Source organism: Abramis brama, assembly GCF_963993115.1.
Source record: "Abramis brama genome assembly, chromosome: 4".
NCBI lineage: Eukaryota > Metazoa > Chordata > Actinopteri > Cypriniformes > Leuciscidae > Abramis > Abramis brama.
The window spans coordinates 40,968,212-40,977,018 of record NC_139966.1 but is presented as its reverse complement, the minus strand read 5'-3'; positions in this window follow the sequence as shown (position 1 = coordinate 40,977,018).

The window sequence follows — 8,807 nt, the reverse complement described above, 5'->3', positions numbered from 1 at the left end:
GCCCACCCTCTACCGGCATAGAAGGTTTCCGGTCCGTGCAAGGTGTGGAATGATTAGGGAAGGAAACGGAGGGCAGACAGAGCTAAGACAGAAAGAGAGAGAGAGAGAGAGAGAGAGAGAGAGAGAGAGAGAGAGGCAGAATATGAAATGAGCGAACACATCTGTCAGACATCAGCTATGCAACATCATCGCACAGACTGCACCGGCTCACCTAGCAGAGCCCCAGATGCCTTTAATACAGCCGGTCCATAGAGACTACTGTACGATACTCCACGGACCAGACCCACATCCAGATAGATAGATAGATAGATAGATAGATAGATAGATAGATAGATAGATAGATAGATAGATAGATAGATAGATAGATAGATAGATAGATAGATAGATAGATAGATAGATAGATAGCTCTCAGATTTCATTAAAAATATCTTAATTTGTGTTTTGAGGATTAACCAAAGTCTTATAGCTTTAGTACGACATGAGGGTGAGTAATTGATAACAGAATTTTCATTTTTGAGTGAACTAATACGTTTCTGACTTGTAGAATATTGTAACATGGATGAGAAAAGAAATCCAGATATAAATATAAAGATTTTTTTTATTGTCTATGATGTATAATCGAGTGATGTGTAGTGCCATTGGAGTCAGTGGAAGTGAGTAAATAGCCAGAGTGTTGCAGAAATCTTTACTTTTTAACAAATGAGCCAGGGTTTCTTCAACTGGATTTATGTGTTGCCAGCACTGGTATTTGTCCCTCTGCCAGCTGTTTTCTCTTTCTGAGGTAAATCCCAATAAATCAAAGAGAGCTAATCTGCTGAGAAAAATGTGCCCTTGCCTGTCGGAGGGCTAACTTTTCCTCCATTGGTTACAGGACATGAATCACACGAAAGATCAACACTTTGTAATGGCAGGCAAGCGGTTCTGCTGTTTCTGAATGCTCGCACAACTTCTTCAGCTTTGTTTTAAACCCAACAAATGCTTTCAGTATCTCAGTGTATTCATTTGATTAAATGTTGTTATTATATATTAATTGGACTAAGCATTTTTAGTTTAATTGAGTGTCACAATATTAAAAATCACCATCAATATCAATCAAACAGTTGGATGGATGGATGGATGGATGGATGGATGGATGGATGGATGGATGGATGGATGGATGGATGGATGGATGGATGGATGGATGGATGGATAGATAGATAGATAGATAGATAGATAGATAGATAGATAGATAGATAGATAGATAGATAGATAGATAGATAGATAGATAGATAGATAGATAGATAGATGCCTGGTGCAAAGAAATGCAGCATAATTATCCTCACTGTAATGTGATAATATATTAAATTATTTTAAATAAATAAAAAAGAATTAAATAAAGTAATATATTAAAATATTATATAAATATATTTTTAATTTTGAAAATAACACTATGAAGATGCACAATTAATGGTCCTAAAATACACTCCATTGTTTAAATAAAATGTATAATTTGAGATTTGCCTAAAAATTTGTCCATTGATCTGACATTACAAGAATAGTAATACAGTAACACTGTAAAAAAAATTTACATCCCCAAGTCAAAAATTTCAAGTGACCGATAACATCTAAATTTTTCAATTAGTCTGACGTATTATTTCTCATTGAGCCAATGTTAACAGACTATTGTAACAAGAATTTCACTTGGGCCAATTGAAAAATTTAGATGTTATCGGTCACTTGAAATTTTTTATTTGGGAGGGTTAGAAATTTTTTACAGTGTATACCTACCAGACATTAGATATTAGTCCTTTCCTTTGGTCAAAAGTTTGACACGTCAACAATAACGATACATCAGGATTTTGTCTCAAATGTGGCTCAGTCATCTCTGGTCTTTCGCTCGGCTCACTTAGGGGTCACCCTGCTCATCTGTTAGAGGTAAAGTGATCTGATCATTGTGTCATTTGTCATGTAACCCAAGTCTTTCGACCATAATAATAAGGTTCATTTAGATGTTAGACAGACTGACCTGCAAAATGCAGATTATAATTTATACCTAATAAACTGTCAGATTTGACAATGCATCTCTAAAAATAAGACATTCCCTGAGCTTACATTTATGGGTGCATGACCTGTGTATTCACGGGATTAGTGCTTAGTATCATGTGACGTCTTTTCAAGTTTTTTTTTTTCTTCAGCATGTCCTATAGATTTAATTGTGCATAAAATTTAATTAAACAGACATTTAAATTAATCATCTTTTGGGATTACATTTTAAGAAATTCATACTGAAGCACAATTTACATTTGTCTGAAAAACTAATTTCAAACACTAATCATTTCTCTTTCTTTAAAAAAAAGTTTTTTTTTTTAACAAAAAAAAAAAAAAAAGTTTTTTAAATCACGTGAACAGAAAAAATCTGTCAAGTATGTCCACACTTTTTTTGACTGCGGTGTCATTTTTACACATATTTTTAGTCCGTATCACATTAGTGAAATGTTACTATGGATTTGACCTTGTGAGACTCTCTGAGACCATTTGATAGCCTATGAAGGGCCGGCACGGGGGTCTGTGTGAGGAGGAGCTGACCCTCGAAGAGGGTCGGGGTTCCCGAGACTGACCTCACCATGACCTCTGTTTGTTTTTACAGGTTTCTGTGCTCCTCTTTGAAACCCAGCCTAAGAAACCAGCCTCTTTCATTCGGTCCTCTACCAAAACATGGCACAGTCCGAACATGGGCTTGATAATGTGCCAAACACTCTGAGGGGAATGAATCACTAAGAATGAAATACGGCATTAGTTACTTAAGCACCTGGGTTGCTAAAGGAACCATGCAAATGAATTAATGATGCAAATACTCCCACAAAATTATAATTGGCACAAAGCAATACACAATCTTGCAGGCCAGTTTGGCCAGCTCAATCTTTTCCCACCTATCTAGGCTGCTCTTTGCCCCATATTTTAAGGACTTTGGTGTATTCAATAAGCTGTGACTGAATTACACTTACCTATTGCCCTTTTGGGTCATCTCTGAAACCCCAGTGCTTCTGACTCCCTCGGGAGTACAAAGGTTCAGAGAAACCTAACAAAAACCACTTCACCCTTTCATCATCTTTATTTCGTACATCTTTGATGTATAGTGTGATGTGACCTGCGTTACTGATTATATTTAAGATGGTGAGTCTCTGGGAAAAAGCCTATAAGATTGATTTTTTTTTTTCAGTCAGTTCTCTGGCAGTTGATGCAATATGCCTGAAAGTCTTCATGCACAGCTGAAATAAAAACACAGAGAGCTTTGGCTTCATCCAGCTTTTATGTCTTTATGTTTTATGTTTGTGTCGACTTCCGGCAAATTGTGTCTGGGCAGATGGAGCAATTTCAACTTATTTGTCTTTTAGTGATAATGTGTGATATAACTGCAACTGAAAATGTCTGGGATGCAGCCAGAAAACTCCTCCCTCTAAAAAAAATTGGTAACACTTTATTTTGATGGTTCCTTTTGAACATTCTGTTGACTAAAAGTATCTTTGCAACTACATGTCAACTAACTCTCATTAGTGTATTAGTAGACTGTCTGCTTAATATCTGTTTTTTATTGTGATGGTCCCCCGAAAGACATTCTACTGACTATAAGAAACTTTGCAACTTATTCTAACCCTACCAGTCTACTAATACTCTACTAACACTCTCATGTCGTTACTCAATATATAACATATATAAAGAATATTTAATGACTGACTGCCAAGTATTTTGAAATATAGCCAAAATAGCTCCTTGTCACAAAATAAAATTTGCAGCAACCATAAGAAAGTTGCTAAACTTGGTGGCAAATTCCCCAAATCATCAAAACTTGATAAGTGTTATTTTAGTATTAAAATAGTCCAACAGACATTCTACTGACTATAAGTAACTTTGCAACTACATGCCAACTTATTCTACTAACTGTATCCCTAACCTAACAGTCTACTACAGTCTATGTACTAATAGTCTAATGACTGGTAGTTGACATGTAGTTGCAAAGTTACTAATAGTTAGCAGAATGTCTAAAGTGGACCATTAAAATAAAGTCTAACCACTTTGATCACTAAAAACTAATTTTATTAGTTTTAGTTAAAAATACCAACACTGAACTACTGGATGCATAACAAGGAGTAAACGAATAGGAACTGATGATAAAATGAAAATGCGTTTCAACTTTGCATTATTGTTGCAGCTTGTTGAGGCATACTAATACACTTCTAAGATACCTTACTAGCATATTTTGCCAATGGACTTACACTGAAGGAGGACTGTGTGCCATATAGGGACCAAAATATCATAGAAACTTGGGCCAGCTAACACCTTAGCGACCCCATAGTGTCACTCTGGCAGCCACTCAGAACATCTTAACGTTGCGGTAGTAATGTTTACTGTCGTAGTCGTACCAAGACAAATCTCTTTAAGTTTGCATGACTTGCATGTTGTATTTCACTCATTGCATATTTGATGTCGACCTCCCACTCTGCATCATCTGGACGTCTGAATCCAATCAGGGAATCTCGCCAACTCTGTGAGGAGCATGACCAGATGAGCAAATCCATAGGAATGCAAGTCGTGCACAATTGGTGCTCAGCACAATTTGTCTCTTTACACTATCTACTGGGACATGTCCATATCCTTTGCTCTGAGATCTCAGAGCATTCTGCTGGAATGTTCACACACCAGTTTTTGCTTTTTAAAGCATTCTTCATTGTGATGAATGTCATTGGGAATGTTATTGCTGAGTTGGATGTCTCCATTATGACATAATCAGCAACTTCCTCTCAGCTTGCACTTGCAGAGAAAACAGTTGCCCTCAGAAGAAACTGTTCAGCAACAAAATGACGGCAAAAGCTAGTTTTGCGGGCTCTCAGTGTTGGTGGGCGTGATCATGATTGGGAAGCGGATTCCGCAGTGGCTCTGACACTAAAGTTACAGCACCCCACTGTCACACGGTGGGTGGGATGGAGATAAAACAAAGTGGAATCTGCATCTTTGTTTTCGCTAGCTATTTGTGACCTGTTCTCAGACACACTCTGGGGTGTGCTAAGTTTTTGGTTACCTAGAAAGCCAATTTCACAAACTGAAAAATAGGCCACCCCAAAAATAACTGGAGAATTTGAAACGTATTTACAGGCTTGCTAAGATTGATTTGATTGAAATGTTTTAGAAACATTTAAGAAACCAACACATTTTGAGGTGTGAAATTATCCACTGGAGGTCTCACAGATCAAGCGCTGACCTGAACGGAGAGGGTCAGTAGTGATCCAAGAGGAGGGCTGTCCTTTTCTTACCCAGACTGTCCTCACCTCCATTACACAGTGTGAAACAACAAATTAACCAGCGGCCTTCCAAATGACACCCAAAACCAGCACAAGTTTGAAAAAAAAAAAAAACCCTCTTCACCCTCCTGTGTGGTCTGATTTTTGAGCACAGTAGCTTCCAACTAGTATGAGAAACATAAATGTGTTTTGTGTTGTCCTTTTTCATGGGAACCATGTTAGTTGTGCATGTCCAAATATGTACAGTGGCCCAGTATTTGAGTACATTAGTCACCCTTTAAAATGCATGAATGCCATGGCATTAGATAACAAAATATCAACCAAATGGCACTACGAAAGCACAAGCACACTTTTCAAGCAAAATATTTCACAAAAAAGGTTTTTAGGTTTTAAATGATAAAACTGTTTGCAAAGAAGGCAAAAAGTATGTGGATACTTACAGTATGGTTGTCAAATGTTAGTGGAACATGTCCATTGTTAATGTGATGAATTCAAAAATGTGATTACTCTGCTAGGACACCTGTGTGAACTTGAAGAAAATTGACTTCATACATCCACTAAAACGACCTTGACACCAGATGGCTATTGGTCAAAAATGGCTCAGAAAAGTGAAGTAAGTTCTGAGAAAATGTCTAGTATTATTTGTTTGAGGATGCTGCTTGGTTTGATATGTTGTATCTATTGCAATGTATCTATTTAAGCGTACAAATTTGCAATGCACCAAAAAAATGGTATACTCAAACAATGGAGTATGGTGCTAGCTTCTTACTTCTCAATATGCTTAGTGAAAACCAACACTCAAATTAATAGACCGGTATATTTTGGGATTATTGGCCAATTAATAGATGCTGTCCTGGCCTGGTGTCATTTATTTAATAATAATGCATCTTTTAATATTATATATTATTAAAATATATACAACCGTTTCGGAAGGATCCTTGAACCGCTACTGGGATGAATTTGGACAACGAGTCAGACCCCATCACCCCATGTTATATATCGCTAGTACTGCTACATAAATTCAGTACCACTCAGTAAAATTGGCCCCCATATATTGTGAAAAGACATAAATAAAAAGAGATGGTATTGTGGGGCAATGCTATAAAAGTGTGTGTGTAAAAGCAAGGTGAGGTGACTGTAGGAATTGGTAGAGGGGTGGAGGGAGAGTATGTGCTCAGATTCCGGGGCCTCGCTACCGTTACACACATAAATCAGCAGAGCGTGACTAAATCTCCGGTAACAGGAGCCGGAGCTGTGGTCCCCCTGGACCCCGCAGAGCACATCAGTGTGTGAGCACGCTGAACCCTCATCCCCTGCCTCCAACCCCAGCATACACCGCTAACCCAAACACTGAGGTCAGGCGTGGACCCCGCTCACAGAGCACAAACACACACTGACACCAGGACCTAGACTCAGATAAAGCCATTAAAGCCATTAGAGACAGACATCACCTGAAATCTGCACTGGGGACCCACTGTGAGATCCAATGACGGATGGGAGGTTAAGAACCAAGGACACGCTAAGAGGAAAAGCAAACATAACTATTCATCATCTCCGTGTTTGGCTATATTTTAACGATGCATCATCAAATGTCATGAACGACATGAAGTATTAAAATGATGTGCATAACTCATCTCACAACTCTGTTTGTGCAGTTATTCCTCAATTTGTGTAGCTAGTAATGGAGAAGTGTTTAGTTTTACTATTCATTTAGCATTTATTTTACCCAACAGATGATAAAACGAAAAAAATATTTTAAACCTACATTGAAGGTGGGACTCAAAAAACCTGTAGTAGGGGTAAGTATGTAGTGGGAAGGAGGGGCAAGTACTCACCTATCAATCATCCAAAACATCCCAGTATCATGGTGATGACAACTTCTGCATTGTGATATTAAAATATAAAATATTAAAACTCATCATCACTCAACTCATCCTCATCATGCTATGATCTCATCTTACTGTTATGGTCGTAGATGTGATTTAAAAAAAAAAAATCAACATGGTGAATATTTGCATTCTCCGACAATATCATAGTCTAGATTCTCAATTTTCCTCCTGATCATCTCATGCTATGACTACAGTCACCTATGTCATATAATACCTCATAACACTCAACCTCACAGTATCACTACAAGCTTTACTGTGTCAGAGCAGCTGGGCTTGACCACCTAGAGACTAGGAGTTAAAGTGTGATGTGTTCGTGTGAGGGTAAACAGCTGATCCTTCTTGTCCAAGTCCTCTACAAGTTTGTTGTTTGTTTTCAGTCTTGTTTACAAGAACCACCCCGGTAGTACATGGACTATAGGACCAACCATGCTGTCGTCTAGTAGGAATTCATAGAATGTGGCTGCAGTTGGCTCTGACAGATAATCGTGCCTTACCTTACACCCATCCCCAACACACACAAATACACACCACCCAATTCACAATCTAGGTTTACACAGTAAATTTAGACTCAAGGAAACCTGTTGAGAATAATTCACGTATTGTCAAAATTAAGAACCCGGGGATACTCTTACCATTGTAAATTCCCTCACCTAAATGGCTGGACATAAAGAAGATCCTGTTTGTCACCATTATGGAGACTGGTTGGAACTCAGATTTCATTTATGACCAAGACTAGACACATACATTGCTGAACAGACAGACACTGCAGCTTTTAGTCAGACCTTGATGGCCAGACAGAGGCTGTGTTACAGCACTTTATCAACATAGTGTGTGCAGCACAGTCCCCCTGATATATCTGAACAGTCCCAACAAGCATTCAGACAGTAACAAATTCTGACATAAATGATACCTCAAACTGTGCAGCCTGTCGGGTAAATGGAGTTGAGGTGGGCATACACGCAAAACCCCTTAACAATAACCCAGCACAGTAAGCTGTAGTGCAGTGAAATTGATCAACTACCCAGCGCACCTTAATAAATAGGCAGAACGTCCTAATATCACAACTGTGGTGCAGTAGACTGTGCACATGCTCAGAACACATAAGTGCCTTATGAAGAATCTGGTTTGAATCTGACTGGGCCATGTCCTGATCCCACTCTCACCCCTACTTTCCTATATCCTCTCCACTGTTTTTTAAAATAAAGTCAAAAATGCAATTCCAATTGTGTAAAAATGTATGTTTAGTAAGTGCATTATTTTTAGGCCTTGTCCACACTAATACGTATGAAAATGCATCTTTTTCTTTTCATTTTGGCTTTCCATCCACACTGAGACGGCGTTTTTATTAATGAAAACAACGCTTTTTGAAAATGCTCTCCAAAGTGGATAAATTTGAAAATGCATTGTAGTGTGGACTGACAAAACGGAGTTATTTAAAAATGATGACGTAAGTTTAGTCATGTGACGCATATTGAACCCATATATTCATGTTTATACCGGTATTGTGCCTGTTATGTGCCATTCACTTTCACACAGTTGCTGAAATATGTACTTTGCACAGTCTTCATATCACACTCCTGCAAAGGGTTACAATTCCATCTGTATCATCTCAGTGAGGGTTTACGCATACGCTCTAAGGTGA